The sequence below is a fragment of the Etheostoma spectabile genome, chromosome 3 (assembly GCF_008692095.1).
Source record: "Etheostoma spectabile isolate EspeVRDwgs_2016 chromosome 3, UIUC_Espe_1.0, whole genome shotgun sequence".
NCBI lineage: Eukaryota > Metazoa > Chordata > Actinopteri > Perciformes > Percidae > Etheostoma > Etheostoma spectabile.
The window spans coordinates 30916634-30936274 of record NC_045735.1 but is presented as its reverse complement, the minus strand read 5'-3'; the positions used below and the strand labels follow the sequence as shown (position 1 = coordinate 30936274).

The following is a 19641-nucleotide window of genomic DNA, read 5'->3' as shown; positions in this document are numbered from 1 at the left end:
GGCTGCAACACCTTAGGTCATGGCTAGCCCACACAGCAAAGATGCAACCTCAGACCTGAGCGCAATTACACGTCAGTGTTGTTTACAGTGTGAGATTTCAGATAGTGAATAATCTGATCTCAGTAAAATCAAAAGTCAAACCATGAAGCATTGTGTATGTGCATATAAAGCAATATACTCCTAAAAATGAATCAGCAATAATAAAACTTCAGCATAATACAAAATAAAGAGCTGGAGCTGCTCCTCCTGTGACCCGACACCGGACAAGGGGACGAAGATGGATGGAAGATGAATGAATCATACAATGTGTCTCAATGTTGAAGAAACTTTTACCCAGAATGTTTTCTTTTTATAAACATCTGTGGAATTGTAAAAATGAGAGTGCACGCGTTATATTATGTTTGCACACTCACGTTATATTGGTCCAAACTGAACAAGGAATGAGTTTTATGAAAATCTTATCTTTGCATTTAATAGAAAAATTTAAAATTTGCAGTTAATATTCATTCAACAATTTCTAACAAATCTCAGAAACTATGCTAGAGTTTAAATTGCCATCATAACCAGTAGAAATGTTGATAAAAAAATATAGGCTGTAAATAACAAATTATATTGTTTGTTATTTCAACAGATAACCAGAAGTAATTCATAATAGAATATTTGTAAGTAATATCAATAAAAACAAATGTTCTCTGTAGTTAAAAAGGCTAGAAAGGCACCTGGAGAGGTCCAACCTCCACCAGGGGATGTCCTATCTCACAATGTTAATGATTATTATAACTGATGGATTATCATAACTGATAGATGATAGAACATGATAGAATTATAACTTTTTTAAAATTAAAATAAAGTTAGACTTTAAAAAAAAAGTTAGAGTTTTGAAAAAGAATTTTGACTTGAACTCAGAGCTCAATTAAATTTTTACTTGTGGCGCTAATACTCTTCCATACAGAAAACCATCGTTCATTAAGAAATTTGATGTACTATGGAGCAATAAAAGACTTCAAGTGTCTAAAGGATAACACATTATGACGTCACACAGACGTTAACGTATGCTACATTCCCGTGTGTTGCCTTTAACAGTTACATACAACCTTTGCCCTTTTTAATTATTTGTCAAAAACTACAACTTCTGGTAAGCAAAGCATGTATGGCAATACTTGGACTACCGAAGAGCAAATTATAAGTATAGAATTGTTGATGTTAAATGAATGAATCTACTGCAGTTTTTCTCCCACTCCTCTGATTTCTTTACTATTTTGCAAGAAATAAGAGAATAACTCCTCCTTAGATCCAGATCGTGTCCAAGACAGGGAATTCTGGTCTCAGATCCTTGCACAGGACCCACTATCATGTGCCATATGGTTTTGAGCCAAAAGATAATGAAAGGCGATAATATAATATAGATAATGGTAGAGAGAATAACCCATATCCCATGAGATAAAGTTGTTTACTGACAAAAGCAGCTGGTTGAAAAATGGTTGGAAGTGATTCGGCCAATACAGAGAGAGAAAAAAAAAGATAGTATAAATGAGAAGGGGGTGTTTGGGGGGGGAGGAGGGGGAGGAGGGGGCTGGCCATACACCCAGTATATCCAGCGCTTGAGGGTGGTGGTATTGGTGGGGGGTATTCCCTGGAGGGGGAAACATGGCTTCCCAGTCTGGAGATAACATTCTCACAGATGCTCCTGGGGAGAAACGTAAAAATGCAGCTAGACATTACCCAGGTATTTTATCACGGCCTATCAGATCCCTCTCTCCCTTATCACGCCATACACACGCTTAAACACGGATACCCATTTCTGGACACATTGCTCACATTCAAATATAAGCGGAGGGAACGAGGGGACACATTTTCTTCCAGATGGAAGAGCTCTGTTAGATTTTGTGTTTATTTTTTAACGGCGCAGCAGAGAGCTTCATCATTCCACAGGAGCAAATAAGCAACTCCTGGAATTATGGGTAACGTGGTTTTTGTTTATAAAAAACACTGGGACTAATATTTGTTTCTTTCTCCTTCTATATCCAGTCCACTCAGTCCCTCTGTCCCACTATAAACAGTCCACTCGGCTGGTCTGTCCTACTATAACCAGTCCACTCAGCCTCTCTGTCAGATAACCAGTCCACTCGGCTGGTCTGCCTACTAGAACCAGCCCACTCAGCCTCTATCCAGTATAACCAGTCCACTCAGGGTCTCTGTCCACTTATAACCAGTCCACTCGCCTCTCTGACCCACTATAACCATCCACTCGGTGGTCTGTCCCACTATAACCAGTCCACTCAGCCCCTCTGTCGCACTGTAACAGTCCACTCAGCCCCTCTGTCCCACTATAACCAGTCCACTCCGCCCTCGTCCACTATACCAGACCACTCGGCTGGTCTGTCCACTATACCAGTCCACTCAGCCTCTATGTCCTAGTATAACCAGTCCACTAGGGTCTCTGTCCCACTATAACCAGTCCACTCAGCCCCTCTGTCCCACTATAACCAGTCCACTCGGCTGGTCTGTCCTACTATAACCAGTCCACTCAGCCTCTATGTCCCAGTATAACCAGTCCACTCAGGGTCTCTGTCCCACTATAACCAGTCCACTCCGCCTCTCTGACCCACTATAACCAGTCCACTCGGCTGGTCTGTCCCACTATAACCAGTCCACTCAGCCCTCTGTCGCACTGTAACCAGTCCACTCAGCCCTCTGTCCCACTATAACCAGTCCACTCCGCCTCTCTGTCCCACTATAACCAGACCACTCGGCTGGTCTGTCCCACTATAACCAGTCCACTCAGCCTCTATGTCCTAGTATAACCAGTCCACTTAGGGTCTCTGTCCCACTATAACCAGTCCACTCAGTCCCTCTGTCCCACTATAACCAGTCCACTCGGCTGGTCTGTCCTACTATAACCAGTCCACTCAGCCTCTATGTCCCAGTATAACCAGTCCACTCAGGGTCTCTGTCCCACTATAACCAGTCCACTCCGCCTCTCTGACCCACTATAACCAGTCCACTCGGCTGGTCTGTCCCACTATAACCAGTCCACTCAGCCCCTCTGTCGCACTGTAACCAGTCCACTCAGCCCCTCTGTCCCACTATAACCAGTCCACTCCGCCTCTCTGTCCCACTATAACCAGACCACTCGGCTGGTCTGTCCCACTATAACCAGTCCACTCAGCCTCTATGTCCTAGTATAACCAGTCCACTTAGGGTCTCTGTCCCACTATAACCAGTCCACTCAGTCCCTCTGTCCCACTATAACCAGTCCACTCGGCTGGTCTGTCCTACTATAACCAGTCCACTCAGCCTCTATGTCCCAGTATAACCAGTCCACTCAGGGTCTCTGTCCCACTATAACCAGTCCACTCCGCCTCTCTGACCCACTATAACCAGTCCACTCGGCTGGTCTGTCCCACTATAACCAGTCCACTCAGCCCCTCTGTCGCACTGTAACCAGTCCACTCAGCCCCTCTGTCCCACTATAACCAGTCCACTCCGCCTCTCTGTCCCACTATAACCAGACCACTCGGCTGGTCTGTCCCACTATAACCAGTCCACTCAGCCTCTCTGTCCCACTATAACCAGTCCATTCGGCTAGTCTGTCCCACTATAACCAGTCCACTCAGACCCTCTGTCCTACTATAACCAGTCCACTCAGTCCCTCTGTCCCACTATAACCAGTCCACTTGGCTGGTCTGTCCCACTACAACCAGTCCACTCAGCCCCTCTGTCCCACTATAACCAGTCCACTCCGCCTCTCTGCCCCACTTTAACCAGTCCACTCGGCTGGTCTGTCCCACTATAACCAGTCAACTCAGCTTCTCTGTCCCACTATAACCAGTCCACTCAGCTGGTCTGTCCCACTATAACCAGTCCACTCAGCCTCTCTGTCCCACTATAACCAGTCCACTCAGTATCTCTGTCCCACTAAAACCAGTCCACTAAGCCTCCCTGTCCCACTGTAACCAGTCCACTCAGCTGGTCTGTCCCACTAAAATCAATCCACTCAGTCTCTCTGCCCTACCACAACCAGTCCACTCAACCTCTCTGTTCCACTATAACCAGTCCATTCAGCTGGTCTGTCCCACTAAAATCAGTCCACTCAGTCTCTCTGTCCCACTATAACCAGTCCGCTCAGCTGGTCTGTCCCACTATAACCAGTCCACTCAGTCTCTCTGCCCTACTATAACCAGTCCACTCAGTCTCTCTGTCCCACTATAACCATTCTGCTCAGCCTCTCTACCCATCATGTACCTGTAGGTCACACAACATTTTGGGTGTGTTTGATTTGGTCAATCTGCAAGCTCACTGAGTGAGGCATTAAATCACAGATTAAAGAAGTGGGATGTTTTTAACTATGCCGAGGTACGACCATGCCAAGAAGAATTATTCAACATTATGAAGGGATTCTTTCTTCTGCCGAACCCCTTCTTGAGATGCACTTGGCTCACAGAACAAGCTACCAAACATCCAGCGAGGAAAACTGCTGCCACCGTCAGTTTGCAGGATACATTGCTAATAAGCTAGTTAGCTTTAGCACACTGAACAACTTAGAAATGTCAACATCATTTAGCTTGGATGTTAAATTGTCCTTAAAAACCACTGCTAACCAACACTGTGTATTCTTAACTTGTAAGCTACAGTTTTGTAAGGCTGAATTCTGTCTCTCAGTACCCCCGTGGTCAGCTGTCAATCAAAACATACTGGGACACCCCCCCCCCCCACACACACACACACACACACACACACACACACAAACACACTTAGAGGCTTAGAACATAAAGGAGCAATTCTTATACTTTTTTGTCTCCAAAGCCTTTTTTGCTTTTCTTCTTTTTTTTATTAAATCAATTGATAAAATACAATTGATTTAAAAAAATCACGTTTTTTTTTTAATTTTAATAACTCTTTAGGATTTCAGTTGGACATAAAATTAAATTAATTTTGCTGCATGTAAAACCTGATGAATGTGGCAGAATGGCAGAATTTGAAAGCAGAGGCCTTTTTGCAATATCTATGTCTGTGTGTGTGTGTGTGTGTGTGTGTGTGTGTGTGTGTGTGTGTGTGTGTGTGTGTGGTGGTGCCATTAGGTCAGCATTAACAATAGCCCTTTTTGGAAGAGAATAGAGGCTGTGTCCCCTGTCAAACTGTTCCACGCCTCCCCACTCATAACCTGGCAGTCTGCTGCAGGCTGCAGTCTCTCCTTGACCTTTGACCTCAGGTACAGCCTCGCCCCCACACACACCCACACACACACACACACACACACACACACTCGCTCGAGCATGCACAACATGTTTACGTAAGAAGCTCAGAAAAAAACCAATTGGCATATGCACACAGAAGCACACATACATCAACACACAAATACATAAACATCACATAATGTGCATATGCAAACAGACACACAAACATGCACACACCACACACACACACACACACACACACACACACAACACACACAAACACACATACAGTCCCTGACAAAAGTCTTGTCGCTTATCTATTTTGTAGAAACACTGCTATTAACCTGACTTTTAATTAATCAGTTGGTGTAAGAAATAGCTCATATGAAAGCTAAAACCCTCCCAAATGATGTCCAATGTACTGAAATAAATTAGTTTCACTAAAAAAAGATTTTATTTAAACAAGACAGAAAGGTCAAATTTTGGCAGGACAAAAGTTTTGTCGCCTTATACATAAATGAACAAATTATCACAAATACTAAAATATATCAGCAATTAAATAGTGGTGCTGTGAGATTTCAAATTCTAATGTTGTATGACTTCAATGAGCTTGAAGGACGCATCCATGCGGTTTGGCAAGCTTCTACAATAATTGATGATGTCATCAGGAATAGCTATGGAAAGCTCGCTTGATGCACCACTTTGAAGTGGAGATGGAAGTATGCGATGGAGCACCATGCTGGAGAATTGGCCTCTTTTATGGTTGGGAATATAAGAGGTAGCTAAGATGTTTGGTATTTGAGACTTTTGATGTTGCCTTCCACCCTGTAGATCTCTCGCATACCCCCATACTGGATGTAACCCCAGACCATGATTTCTCCGCCACCAAACTTCACTGTTTTCTGGGTGAATCTTGGATCCATGCGGGCTCCAGTAGGTCTCCTGCAATATTTGGGGCAACTGTGGTGTAATTCAACAGAAGATTCATCTGAAAAATCCACTTTCTTCCACTTCTCCAGCATCCATCCTTTTAGCAGGCTGTGGGCCTTGGCAAATGCCACACGGTTTTTCAATTGTCTTTTGTTTAGTGCTGGCTTCTGGGCACTGATTCGAGCATGGAGGCCATTTCGAGACAGAATCCGATAAACTGTTCAGGTTGACACAGGGACTTCAGGGGACCAGGTCTGGTGGAGCTCTGCTGCAGTGGAAAATGGGCTGGCCTTGGATTTTCGAGCCAAGAAACGGTCCTCTCGAGCAGTTGTCTTGCGGGGTCTGCCTGACCTGGGCTTGTCAAAAACATCTCCAGTGTCTTCAAATGTTTTTTTATCCTCTGTACTTGACGCTGAGACACATTGAAGGTGTCTGCCACATCAGCAGTGGATCTGGTCTTCAGCCTCTTGATAATCAAAACTTTAGTCTCAGGGTGAATCTTAGGCATGTTTGCCGATGTCTAGTTGCAGTTGATGTGAAGGTCTAGTGTACTGGGGTTGTTTTTATACACACCTGAGACCTAATTGATCCATTATTAGTCACAGGTGAAGCTCATATGACAAGGCGACAACACTTATGTCTTTGCAAAAACTGACTCATATGACAAGGCGACAACACTTATGTCTTTGCCAAAACTGACTCAATGGGCTTTACCAAGCTGTGAATATTAGAATACTTTTTGATAGTTTCTTTTTGCACTGAAACATTATTACAAAAGCTGTTGGGATTAAAATGAGCCATTTCTTGTAAATAAATCTTGATCAGAAATATATTTCAGCAGCACTTCAGGTCAATTTGTACACAAGCGACAAGACTTTTGTCAGGGACTGTACACACACACATATGTACTGTACATATACAAACACCTCAGTGCTGACACCGTAAGTCTAATCCTGCCAATAACAGTTTGATTCACAGATGTTTTGATGATATATTTTTAAGATAACCCCTCAATAACACATAAAAACATAAACATATATACACACTGTCCACACACACCCTCAAAGGGCTTAAAAAAATAGTGCAAGTGGGAAAACGCTGTCCATTTGTCTTTGTGCTAATATGAGAGTGGCTGCATTAGAGACAAATAGCATCCACTTCCATTTCCTTTATCATTGTCAGGCCAATTAATAGGCCAAGGATCCTGTTACTGAGTCACTAGAAGAGCCAATGAATACACACACACACACACACACACACACACACCATACACACAGAGCTCTGACCTTGGCTGCTCCTCCCTACACAAAAGAGCCCAGAGATGGTTGCTCTTTTAGTGCACTGCCTCTCTGGAAGGGTACCATGGCAGTCATCCCCAAGACCCACACACACACACACACACACACACACACACACAAAAACACACACACAAACAGACAGACACACGCACACACACACACACATTCACACAAGTATACGTGTATGCTAGCACATATCCATCTGATCATGGATTGACAAACATATGTATGTACATTTTAATTTTTGAAGCTAAGGAACCAAAGATATATTGAAAAAAAGGCACTATGAGAGACAAAAAAGCTCCAGGGCAGATATACTGGTGTCAGTCTTTAAAACCCCAGTTGTGGCATCACCTACCGAGGTACAATGCACGCTGATGTACAGCTTCACTGAGAGCGATGGAGAGCCTTTCCTAGCTCTAATGACACGGAGCATTTATCAGTCATGTAGATTACAATGTCACTCGCGTGTCATCTGGAGGACACAGCCAGGCTGGGAGAACCATGCACACACACAATAGACACAAGCACACGTTATTATTATTATTAAACAACAGTGGTCTCAACTGAAGCCACATGTGCACAACTCTAACTACAGTCTGCACTACCTATATCAGCTACAGAACTCATTCAGAGCAACAAAACTCTTGACACACATCTCAGAACGGGCTCAGTGCAGCCACACACTATGAACAATCCTCAGTGAGATAACACACACTGTCAGTCAAAACACACTGAGAGTAAAAACACTGGCATCAAAATCCAAGAGAGAAAATACTAACATTTCATCTTTACACTTTGAACAATTTGAGTGACTTCACACTATTCAATAGTTTCTTTAATGAAAATATAATATACCAATTTGTAAGTAAGGTAAACAAGAAGGAACGAAATTCAGCAGTTTGCTTCAATATAGTATTTTGTCTCAAATAATTTATGGAATTACTGGGAAAAAAAAGTACATAAGAGTAAGAAAGACTAGTTTGACTAATCCTGCCTCTCTCCAGCATCATGGATGTCTTCATCATCTGACATACTATTGAATGTGTGGTTTCAATGGCTTTCACCTCCATTACTTTCTGAAAAACAGTAAGACCGCAGTTTTTCTATAGTAAAGGTAGTGTTTTTCACATTTTTTAAAGCTGTGTATGTAACCTCAGACATCTGACCTGGACATGTTGGTATCTTTGCTCTTTTACTTGTGTCTCTCAAACGGTAGAGTGTATGATTGTTTCATTCTTATTTGGTGTTTGTATACAAAAAAGGCTTTCTGAGCTTTCTCTGTGTAAATACTGTATATCTTCACTAACTAGTCAAGAACAAGACACCTGCTTAGGCTTTCAGCTAACATTATGATCAGCAGTGTTTGATAGGCCCCATACTGAGATCTAGTCTGTCTGAATGTGAGGTTAACAGTTGTGACAGCAGTGTGTAGCATCTGAACACAGTGCTGTAGATCCACAGTTCTGTGCTGGTCGGGGTTAAAGTCATGAGATAAGTTTGTGGAGTTTGAAAACTGTGTTCCAGCATTGAAAAACGAGCTAGAGTTTGATCCACATGAACTGTTGCTGTCCAGTCTGCAGTTAGAGTTTAGCACGTGTTTTTGTGAACTCTAATGGATTGATTTAGAAACATTGAGTTCTACAGTAAGTAGTAATTAATCTCTCTTACTCCTAAATTCCACCGGTTGCTGAACGGCTGCAGATCGGCTCCGCTGCGTGTGGGCTCCGTGCTCCGCCGTCCATCAACACCCACCAGGTACGGGTTTGTTGCTGAACGGCTGCAGCCATGACTGACAGTGGAAGTCTCGAAGATCGACAAGATCTCGCAGATTTATGTAAAAGAGAAACAGAAAACCAACAACAGTTTGTTTCCATCCAGAGGACTAGAGGGGAAACAACTCTGCGCTGTGTTTTTAAGGTGTAGTGCAAGGAAATATAAGGTTGCTCTCCGGCGTCCGGCAAAAATAGAAGCTCTGCGCATCTGCTCCGGAGGGCTGCGGATCGCCGGAGCTAGGACGGAGTTGGAACGCAGACGTTCTGCATTCAGTGAAAATATACACGTTGACTTTAATGTAAACCTAATGACTCCTCCGCCGTTCTGGAGCGGATCCACAGACGTTACGCAACCAGTGTAAATTTGGAGTTAGGGGGCTTTCAAACCTACCTTGTTTAATCCAGATTTTCTGAATTTCCAGTTTGATCTGAACCTAAATTACAGGTGTGAAACCTCCCCCCCCCACTTCTTTTGACCAAAAGAGATGGTCTCAGTCCGGCTCAAACTAAACCATGGTTTGGTCAATTTTTTGTGCGTTTCTTGGATGGTTCTGACTTTTGGACCAAATACAGGAAGTTCTGGCAGGCTATCTTTGTGTTATAAGAGAAGCGTAGGTCCTTAAAAGAACAGCTAGGTGCTTAGTGTGTACATAGTGAGAGAGAGAGTGATAGTGTCAGTGCTCAGAGCAGCGGTCTCAATCACAGCAGAGAATACATTACTAACGTTACGGCATATTAAACAGAACAGCGTACTCCCATCAAGTTCCTGTGTCTTCCTTCTACAACGCAACAAAACAAAAAGAGCTGTGGCTGGACGGGGAGGGCAGGTTGGGAAAACCCGGACACAGAGAGAGGATACGAGAGGACGGGGAAGCCCGTCTACAAACCAATCAATCACAACTGTCAGGAGACGCAGATCACATAGTGATGACGACAGGATGTAGTGTATAGGTCTTTTGCAGTGCACTTGCATAACTGCAGTGGGAAACCAAAACGGATCAAATGTATACAACATAACCAAAACATGATCCTTGGTCTGGACCGTGGTTCAGTCATTCAGGTGTGAAAACGCCCTCACTATTCATCTCATAAACACCCAAACGATGCTAGTCATAACTGGTCCTTATTGTTCTGAAGTTTTTCTGGGATGCCTCAATAACCTGTTAAATTCCCCAATTGTCACCTGAAGGAACCACATATTGTATACATAGAACACATACAACATATTTTACATTATACAGAGTTCATTCTCTTATTAATAACCAGTGCCCAGTTTTTCATCAACATGCATGACTTTTCTTCCTCACACACGCCTGATATTCAATCAATGAAGATTAACTTGCCTAAGGTAAGTCCCTTCAGTCCGCTGCTATTTCCGAAGGAAGGAGCCCAAATACGATTACGCGGGAGGGGAAAAATATGCCAAGATGAGTAGAGCTTAATATATGGTAATTATTTGACAGGATATACTTACACAGCGATTAGCATATCTCGAAGACGAGACAGAGATAGAGAGCGGAAGGAGAGGACAGGGAGGGAGAAGGAGAATGGAGGGGAAGACGAGGGCTACCTGATAAGGATTTCTTTCTCTCTCTTTGACAGGGGGTGGTAGGAGACTCTGCGTAGGCAAACTGTTCTTCCATATGTACCTTCACTGATAAGTCATCTCTATAGGGGCCGGGCCAATGCTAAGCAGGCCAGACGTGCCTGGCACACCAGCACATATCACACATATCATTCATCACAAACAGTCCAACATGTGCATGCATGCTGCTACCCCACCCACCCACACCCCACCACACACACACACACACACACACACACACACACCACACACACACACACACACACAGACACTGCAGCAGTTGTGGTGCACAAAAAAAGCACACGCACAAAGCTATGGTGTGTGACAAAGTTCACGGATGGCTTTTAGCTGACATGCAAAAAAAAAAACTCAAACACACACACACACACACACAGTCAGCTAATATCCCTCTTCACAATACATGACTGAACATTTGCTGAAACACCCGATACAGACACAGTGCATTCCATCACAGTGTGTTTGTGTGGCAGTGTAGTACATACATCTTACTGTCGGCCTCCGTGTCCTATCGGCTCGGGCCTGCCAATAGTCTCACTGTGGAGAGTGGATTTGACTAATGCATGCCGGCCCATAGATCCGTCACTCACACACACACACGCTCCATCCTCCTATGTGTATGCTTCTTCTGCATCAGTTGCCTTATTGATTGCGGGACAGAGAATCATGTATGATGTAGTTACATGCTGTAATATAGGAGCTTGTGTATGCCTTCCATTAACGCCACACATACATGCAACTTTAGATGCTCTGGCAAGAAGAAAATGAATTTGACTTGAACCCCTGAGTAAGCGTTCCTTTTCAGATTTCACTGTCTTTTTTTTTTTTCAGTGGATTTTCTCATGGAATTTATCCAAGACAACACTGTTCATTACAATTTGAAACCATTTGGGCATGAATGACTCAGAACTTTGTCCCTCGAACTGGATTTGGAGTTTGTTCAATATGAATACTTCACAATGCAATACGGCTTTACAGCATGTAAATAAAAGCAACAGCCAGATGCAGAGACCACCATCTGGTCTCTCCCTTATTAATTTAACTGTCCGTTTTTTGAACAGGGCCAGCAAGTTGTTCAGGGTGACAGCGATGTTCACGTATTACAGTAGAAAAGCCAAGTTAGCCCTCCGAGCTAATGCATGCTAGCTATGCTAACAACGGATCAGAAAAGTGCAAAAAGACTAGTTACCAAACAAAAGCCAGACACTATATTATATTAAGCTGCTGTTTGCTGTAAATCCGGCAAATCTAAGCAGAAAGTGAAGATAACGTCATCTTGGACCTTGGCCCGGCAAAACCTCACTTCCTCTGTGCAGCTTTCTCCGTCTCAGTCAGACCCGTCCTGGGTGCGGTTCCCCAGCTACCTGTACTGTGAAAAAAGCAGAGCAGCGTAAAAGCGAGGAGAGCTCAGTCTACAGTAACTTCTGGGTACTTTCCTCAGAAGTAGCTGCACACCCTGACACAGTGGAGGTTGCTCCAACAATGCCAAACAAGTCACACACTGACTGTTTCTGTCATATGTTGCACTGCAAATTAACCCAATTTAACAATTGTGGTAACGTAGTAACGTCTCTCACGAATCGATGTCTGATCATTTTAATGAGTGAGCTGGTTTGACCACTGCACCAGAACCTTCCTGTATTTACTTTCGTGCTCCCACCCTCAGAAACATCCAACCAAAAAGAGGAGTGGACGTTCTTGTGTGTTTTGTAATGGTAAACGTATGTGTTTTTAACTTTTTAGTAAGTATCATGCACCATTTTAATCACCGGTATTCGAAAACATCCAGACAACACCCATCTCACTGATGACTACACAACATATATTTTTTAATTTCAGGAAATAAGACATTTCCAAGTTGGTGAATGGGAGTAGAGCACTTTAAAAGACATGTTTTAATGACCAAGGCAGGTAAGTGACTGTGTTGTACTGCATCTTTGTGCGTGAGCCTGTGTACAACGCTGCATGCGGGTTCATTTGTTAAACGTAATACTATTTCCATTTGTTCTAAAAAGGCTTTGAAAATAATCAAATCTTTGATTCATTAAAGCCTTTTAATGGAGCAATGTTTGCCTGTCATTCTTACATCAATATGTTGTGTATTATTATCAAAAAAGGATATGAAAAAAGGATTGCTTGAGTGGTTTCTGTTTTCCACACGCTTCCTAACCCTGGCCGAGGCTAAGATGGTCTCATCTCACCATCACAGCCTCCCAGTCCTTTTAATCAGGCCTCTTTTTGTCCTGATTGAATATTTATTGGCTTATTTATTCTCAATCACAGACAGACACTTGTCTGTCCCAGACACACACACACACACACATTAACTATTGAATGCACAGCTGAACCCCGATTCCTGGTTGCCCTTGGCAATCTCTCATTGGGCCAGTCAGTAAGTTTGGAAGTGCCAGTCATTACTATTGGTCTGTCAGCCAGTCATTCTCAAATCCATCTGGCAGTCTGTCATTGATTTCATCTGTCAGTCAATATTCATACATTGATACGAAAATGGTGTCAAAAAAGATGAATCAGTATTTCTGAGCATGCAAATACCCATTCACTTGTTTAACAGTGTACAGTAAATTATTGATACAATGTGTTCTTGATATTATTGTACATAAAAATGAGACTGTCCTCCATACAAGCACTTTACATATGTTCATACTGGTCTGTAAGGAGCAAGCTGGAACTCGTGTGATATTGATATAAAGCCAGCAAACTTGTTAGGTTGGAGAATGTGTTAGATAGATGGGTCATTCAAGCTTGGGACTCTAACATGCTTAGTCCTGCATTGCCAGACCTTCTTACTCAGCCCTGCGGAGGAGGGTCTGACTAGTCCACATAACATTCCGGGATGGGAGAAAAACGTGCTCTGGTTTATTGGCATTTCTTTATACCAATCACAGTCGTCACGGGTGGCACTATACTGCATAGAACTTGTTTTGGTGGAACATGTGTACGATCAAAGGTTGTTTCAGTAATGCAACAGTAAACTCAGATTGGACAGATACTCTAGCCAGCTGTCTGGATTTACCCTGCAGAGATCTGAGGAGCAGTAAACCATAGTCCTCCGCATTTTAGAGGAAGGTGACATCCAAAAAAGAATGACATACGGCAAATTTTTCGGTGCCAATGGAGCAATCCCGGAAGGCTAAGGTCATCTATATAGACTATAACATGGTAACTGCTGTTTGTTTTCTTTTACAGTTTTTTTACAATCACTTTGTTACTAATTTCAGAACCGTGATTTCATTTTTCAAAACTCTAGACACAAAACTCAAAACAGTCATCACCTGTAACACAGGCTGTCCAATGTTCAAAACATTGCATTGTGCATTCACATCTTTAAAAAAATCTTGTCCTTGCACAATCATTGGTTCAAAAAACTAATTTATTGTGAAATACCATTGAGACGTTACTTTAGATCACCCACACAGAAGCTACCCAGTTTCACTATGTCATTGTTCGTACAATATTTAACTATACTAAATATTGTAGTACAAAATAAGTGATACAAGTTTTCTTATGGTACTAGATGAAAATACATCCCTGTAAAAGCACTGCGGTAGTCCAGAGAATACTACAGACACAGTGGAGTCATTGAACAAAATCTAAAATGTCTGTCAGTGTTTGATGAACAGTAGTACATTACAGTAAAGAATGATGAAATATTACATCCATAGATAATGTAGTCTAATTGGTTCATGCTCCACGCTAATTGGCGACAATGAATCTCCGAATATGGAAACTGTCATGATCTACACATGGAATATTGTTTCTGTCTCCATACAACTATGCATTAAGAGTAAAGCAACAGTTACTTATCATTTTGAGCAGTTCAATTCATAGTTAGATCACTGCAATGGAATGAATAGACAATCATATGAAATTTAATGTGTGAATTGCTTTTTGAAGTAGTAGTACTTTAATGCTAAGTTGTGTCATATATCATAACAGGTGATTTTTGTTAAATGAACAAATGATCTTAGGTGTATGTGTATTGGATCCAAGCAATTGAAACAAGTGTTTTTCAACAAGAGTTTTGAAAAAAATGTGCATTTCAATCATAGGTTGTGAGTTTTCACAAAAAGTTTTGAAAAATTACGTTGAGGTTCTGAAATGTGTGCCAAAGTGATTGTAAACAGCTGTAATCATTAACATAGACCGATGTAAAATACCAAACCAGCATACCGTTTTTAAGTTGCTTACTTCTTTGTAGTGACATATTGCAATAAAACTCCATTGCATCAAATTATGTTCTCACAAAGAAAGTTATACCATTCTATATGTGTGTGTCTGTGTGTGTGTGTGCGTGTGTGTTGTGACAGCAGAAGCCTAGACAGACATCCAAGAAGTGAGGGGTGGGAGGTTTTGGGGTTGCATTGAGGGGAAACGGTCCATCCTGCCATCCTGTCATCCCTCCCACACCCCCGCTCTGTTTCTGGGCCTGGCCCGATCTGGGGCCCTTGTGTTACCAACAGATGGGCCTCTCACAAAAGGACCCCACGGCCCGCCAAGCCGGTCTCCTGCACACCCGATTAAATCTCAATAGCAAAGTTAGAATTGATGCACTGAGTCTATGGTGATTCAATTAGAGCAGGACGGCATGAGGAAAAGACAGGGGCGACTTGAGAGGGGAACAATGAGAGGGTAGTTAGAAAGTCATTTACATTTACCTGGTGTTATTCTGGTTGGGGGAACAGGGGCCAGACACACGCTCATGTTTGGTGGGATAATGTGCTCTGGGCTTGTGGCAGAACTATACATCAAAGGAGTCGGATCTGAAGACGCACCGAGACCCTCACACTGACTAACTAATGGCTGCTTCATGCGCACGCACACACATCCTCCATAAGGCTTTTGCATGTGTAGTTTTATGTATGATATGTTAAGCTCTGGTTAGACAATGTATGGGTGACATTATCATGTTGTGACTGCTGTAATATGATTTATTTAGTCTTTATTTTGTGCAAAGCAGAATATGTTGTGTGTGGACATTGAACCAGAAGCTGTTGTTTTCATTTGAATCAGTTTCATGTAATTCCACGTGAAATGGGCCACTTAGCGCCATGACACGTAAGTAAAATATATAATATCATTCCATATGCATCATATCCATGTGCAGCTGTTTTTTGCCCTGCTTCTACCACGGGTCTCCTAAAGTATCAAAATGTGACCTAACGTAGACTCACTGTCTTCCTGAAACTTTCGAAGCAGTAAGCACAGTAAAAGTCCCATGAAATATGAATGTGTGGAAAGATTAGCCTGATTGGGTAACCTTTCTCTGGAGGCTGGTCTTACACACATACTATATTTTGATCGGAAGAAATCTTTAAAAACGGTCCGTAGACACAGTGTCCGGATTGAGGGCTTGAGGGCTAGCTGTATTCCGGACGGCTGGGATTTTTAAGTCAGACAAAATGCCTCTGTAAATGTGTATATCTCTTCACTGCCTGGGGTGGGGGGCAGTAGCTCACTCCGTAGGGCGTTGGGTCGGGAACCGGAGGGTCACTGGTTCAAGCACAGAGTCTATGGACCTAGTACTAGGGACCAAAGTATGGAGTGTGAGCCTCTTGCGCAAGGCAATGTACCCCTCCTCCCAAGGGCACTGGCAGCTCACTCACTCTGACATCTCACCATTTGAATGTGAATAGGTCCTATGTGTGTGTGTGTGTGTGTGTGTGTTTATTTCAGGCCAGTGTGTAGGGGTTTCTAACAGAGTGTACATTTTAATTTCTTCACTTTTTTATGTTAATTAAAAAAATCTAAATATTTTCAGAAATAATCTATGAGGCCTTAAGAACGTTTCTGTCACTTTTAAAGGTGGGTTAACATACTTTGGGCTTTCCCTTCTGTCTGTCTTCCTGGCTGAAGACCGTCCCCGACCTCTTCTGAGTGCTCATAGGCGCACTTTGGAATTTACACAGATTTCTCCTAAACGATTGTCTCTGAAAACTGGTGGTGAGACAAGAGAAGACAAGGATGACATGTAGCCTATATATTGCACAATAAATTAAAGCTTTGTTGCGTAGCCTTTTTATATAAATAACCGTTCATAACATCCAAGCCGTTACCAAATGAGTTGAGACAAAGCTAATCAAGACTATCAGCTCCACTGTAATCTCTCTGTAGTTCTCAGTACGGCTATGTTTTAATCCTCCGTGTCCTTCTTGGCTACTAGCAACTGTGTAAAGGAGGGGTGGGGGTGCAGCGCGATCACAGAAGGCTTGTATTATGTGGTGAATTACAGAATTACTTCTTCATGGGGGAAACATAAACCATGCATTATAACTTTAAGTATTTATTTATAGAATTTACGGGGAAAAAGCAAAGTGGCTGGAATACCGTGAGCTGTTGGAAGTGTCCGAAATACAGTAAGCCTACTTTACCACACTGTACCTACATGTACAATTATTTCAAATACTTCCAATGCATAGCTACAAACGTAAAAGAACAAGTTGACGAAACTAAGGCTACAGCTATAAAATTATAAATATATATAATATATAATGTATAAATATAAAAAAACTGTTGGCTTGTTTACAACTCTGTTAGACTCCATTGTAACATTGTTGCTACTGTGTCCCAGGACTTGTACAATGTTATCAAAACTGATAGAAGTGATGGAGAAGACTACGAAAATAAGACCCAAGTTGTTGAAAAACGAAATTGTGCTTCAATCCCAAACACTAGATTTATTAGAAATTAAATAAAAACAAATCAAGAATGGACATGGCAACGAATGCCTTGGCATTTCTACATTTGCATGCAGACACACACAGATGCAGACACAAAAAGCAGTATCACATGGAAGTGCACATATTGCACTTAATTATTTTGCACAACCGCAGAATGCAACTTAGGCCACACATACACACGCACACAAAAACGCACACACACATACACGCGCACACACACACACTCACACACACACACACACACACGCATGAACACAATACACCATAGGGCGGCACATTAGCTGACTAAGAAAATCAGTTTTTCACCTCTCCAAAAGAAATTGATCGTGACAGCATGAATACAAAGCACACACACACACACACACACTTATTCTCTCTCTCTCTTTGTAACCCCCCACCGTCACTCATATACACATGTATACTGACAAATCTCTTTGAGTGTGTGTGTGTGTGTGTGTGTGTGTGTGTGTAGGATGGGGGTGCTGTTGGTCATATCTGCAGCGTTGATAGGTTTCAGCTCAACATTCTCATCATTCACCAGGGTTATGACCTCTCTGTAAGTGGCCTGACAGCAATAAGGAGAGTATGAAGAGTGTGTTTGTGTGTGTGTGTGTGTGTGTGTGTGGGTGTGTGGTACAACATGGATGACCATAACAGAGAAATAGACGTGGTAATGAGTGCAGGTAGAGGATGATGAATATTCTGATCATGACTGTGATGATGAAGACGACGTCGACTGATATTCAGAGTGAATAGTCATTGTGTTACCACTCCATTATTCAGTCTGACACTGACAGTCACTAGTGACTGAGGTACCAGCTGCTCAGACTTTGTTTTCAGTGAACAGTCAGGGTCACTTTCAACTATTCTACCTAATATCATTAGGCCACTAATGGACATTCTTGTTTAGAAACAAGATTCAATGGTAGGCAGAGATGGGAAAAGTACTCACTTTCCGTACTTAAGTAGAAGTACAGATACTTGTGTTAAAAAATACTCTGGTAAAAGTCAAAGTACTGATTAAACTTCTTTACTCAAGTAAAAGTAACAAAGTACAGGCTTGGAAATTTACTTAAAGTATAAAAGTAAAAGTAGCCTTAGAATGACAACAATATTTTTTGCAAAGCTACCTGGAGCACACAAATGTTACTAGAGAGACGCTGAGGAACTTCAGTGGACATGGAGGGTACGTCTTTATATGGCAATGGCTACATTTTAAATGGATGTCTGCCAATAGGCCTAAAACATAACATATATGATTATTATTATGACAAACACTGGGACTCCAGGTTAATAAGATTCTGACTCATTAGCAAGATATGAATTCAGTTGTTATCTGTAAGAATTCACAGATCCAGTTTCTATTTTTAATCTCCCCCCTAACATGTAAATGAATCTACATGTATGTGCGTGTGCTCAAATATGGCTTCTGGAAAGAAAATAAAGGATTAAATATGAATAAACAAACTGACATTAATGAGGAAGTTCCCCAGCACATTGGCCAGGAGTCTTTCTTGATGCCTACTGTTTACATCTCTTTCAGATAAGGTCGAGGATGATGGGAATGTATTGCTGCTTGTCTGCCCTTTTTTCTTCATTTTCAATCATGTTGCCATCCATACTACTATGTGCTAACGTTAGCGCCATCCATACTACTATGTGCTAACGTTAGCGCCATCCATACTACCATGTGCTAACGTTAGCGCCATCAAGCCTCAATGATTTACTGTGAATGAATGCTGAATCTGTTGAGTTATCTTAGTCGTGCGTCAAATGCAACGTACAGTAGATATATTCCCATCCATTTAGATTGAATATGGTATTGATGACATAAACAATAATAACAAAAACTCCAGTGAAATGATGTGAAAGTTGAGGACTAGATTAGGACTGGAAAGCTGATTCTGGTGTCCAACTTGGCCCCAGGTGTATCTGTTAAAACAGACGGAGACAACTTCTCTCTAGCTAAGGTTCCATCCACTTGTCAATTGAATTACAGAATCTGAAGTTTGGTAAAAAAAAAAAAAAAAAAAAAAAACTCATGCGAATAGAGCTGGTGAAAGTGTTGATGCTTCATGAAGACCAACGTGTAACCCAGCTAACATGTGAAGACCACACCAAAACCACGAGCTAACAGGTGAAGAGCACACCAAACCCACT

The 19641-nt window shown here is 42.1% G+C and overlaps 2 long non-coding RNA genes across 2 annotated transcripts in view; one reads left to right on the top strand and one right to left on the bottom strand.

Moving 5' to 3' along the window:
- The window catches only part of LOC116676741 (uncharacterized), a 19526-nt gene extending 9344 nt beyond the window's left edge, over positions 1-10182 (top strand). The window contains exon 3 of the long non-coding RNA XR_004328821.1: positions 10008-10182. This is a non-coding gene — a long non-coding RNA (uncharacterized LOC116676741). The remainder of the gene's footprint in view (positions 1-10007) is intronic.
- LOC116676760 (uncharacterized) overlaps positions 1-19641 on the bottom strand; it is a 22505-nt gene extending 2864 nt beyond the window's left edge. The window contains exons 1-2 of the long non-coding RNA XR_004328827.1: positions 19630-19641; positions 3620-3630 (exon numbers count right to left, since the gene is read on the bottom strand). This is a non-coding gene — a long non-coding RNA (uncharacterized LOC116676760). The remainder of the gene's footprint in view (positions 1-3619; positions 3631-19629) is intronic.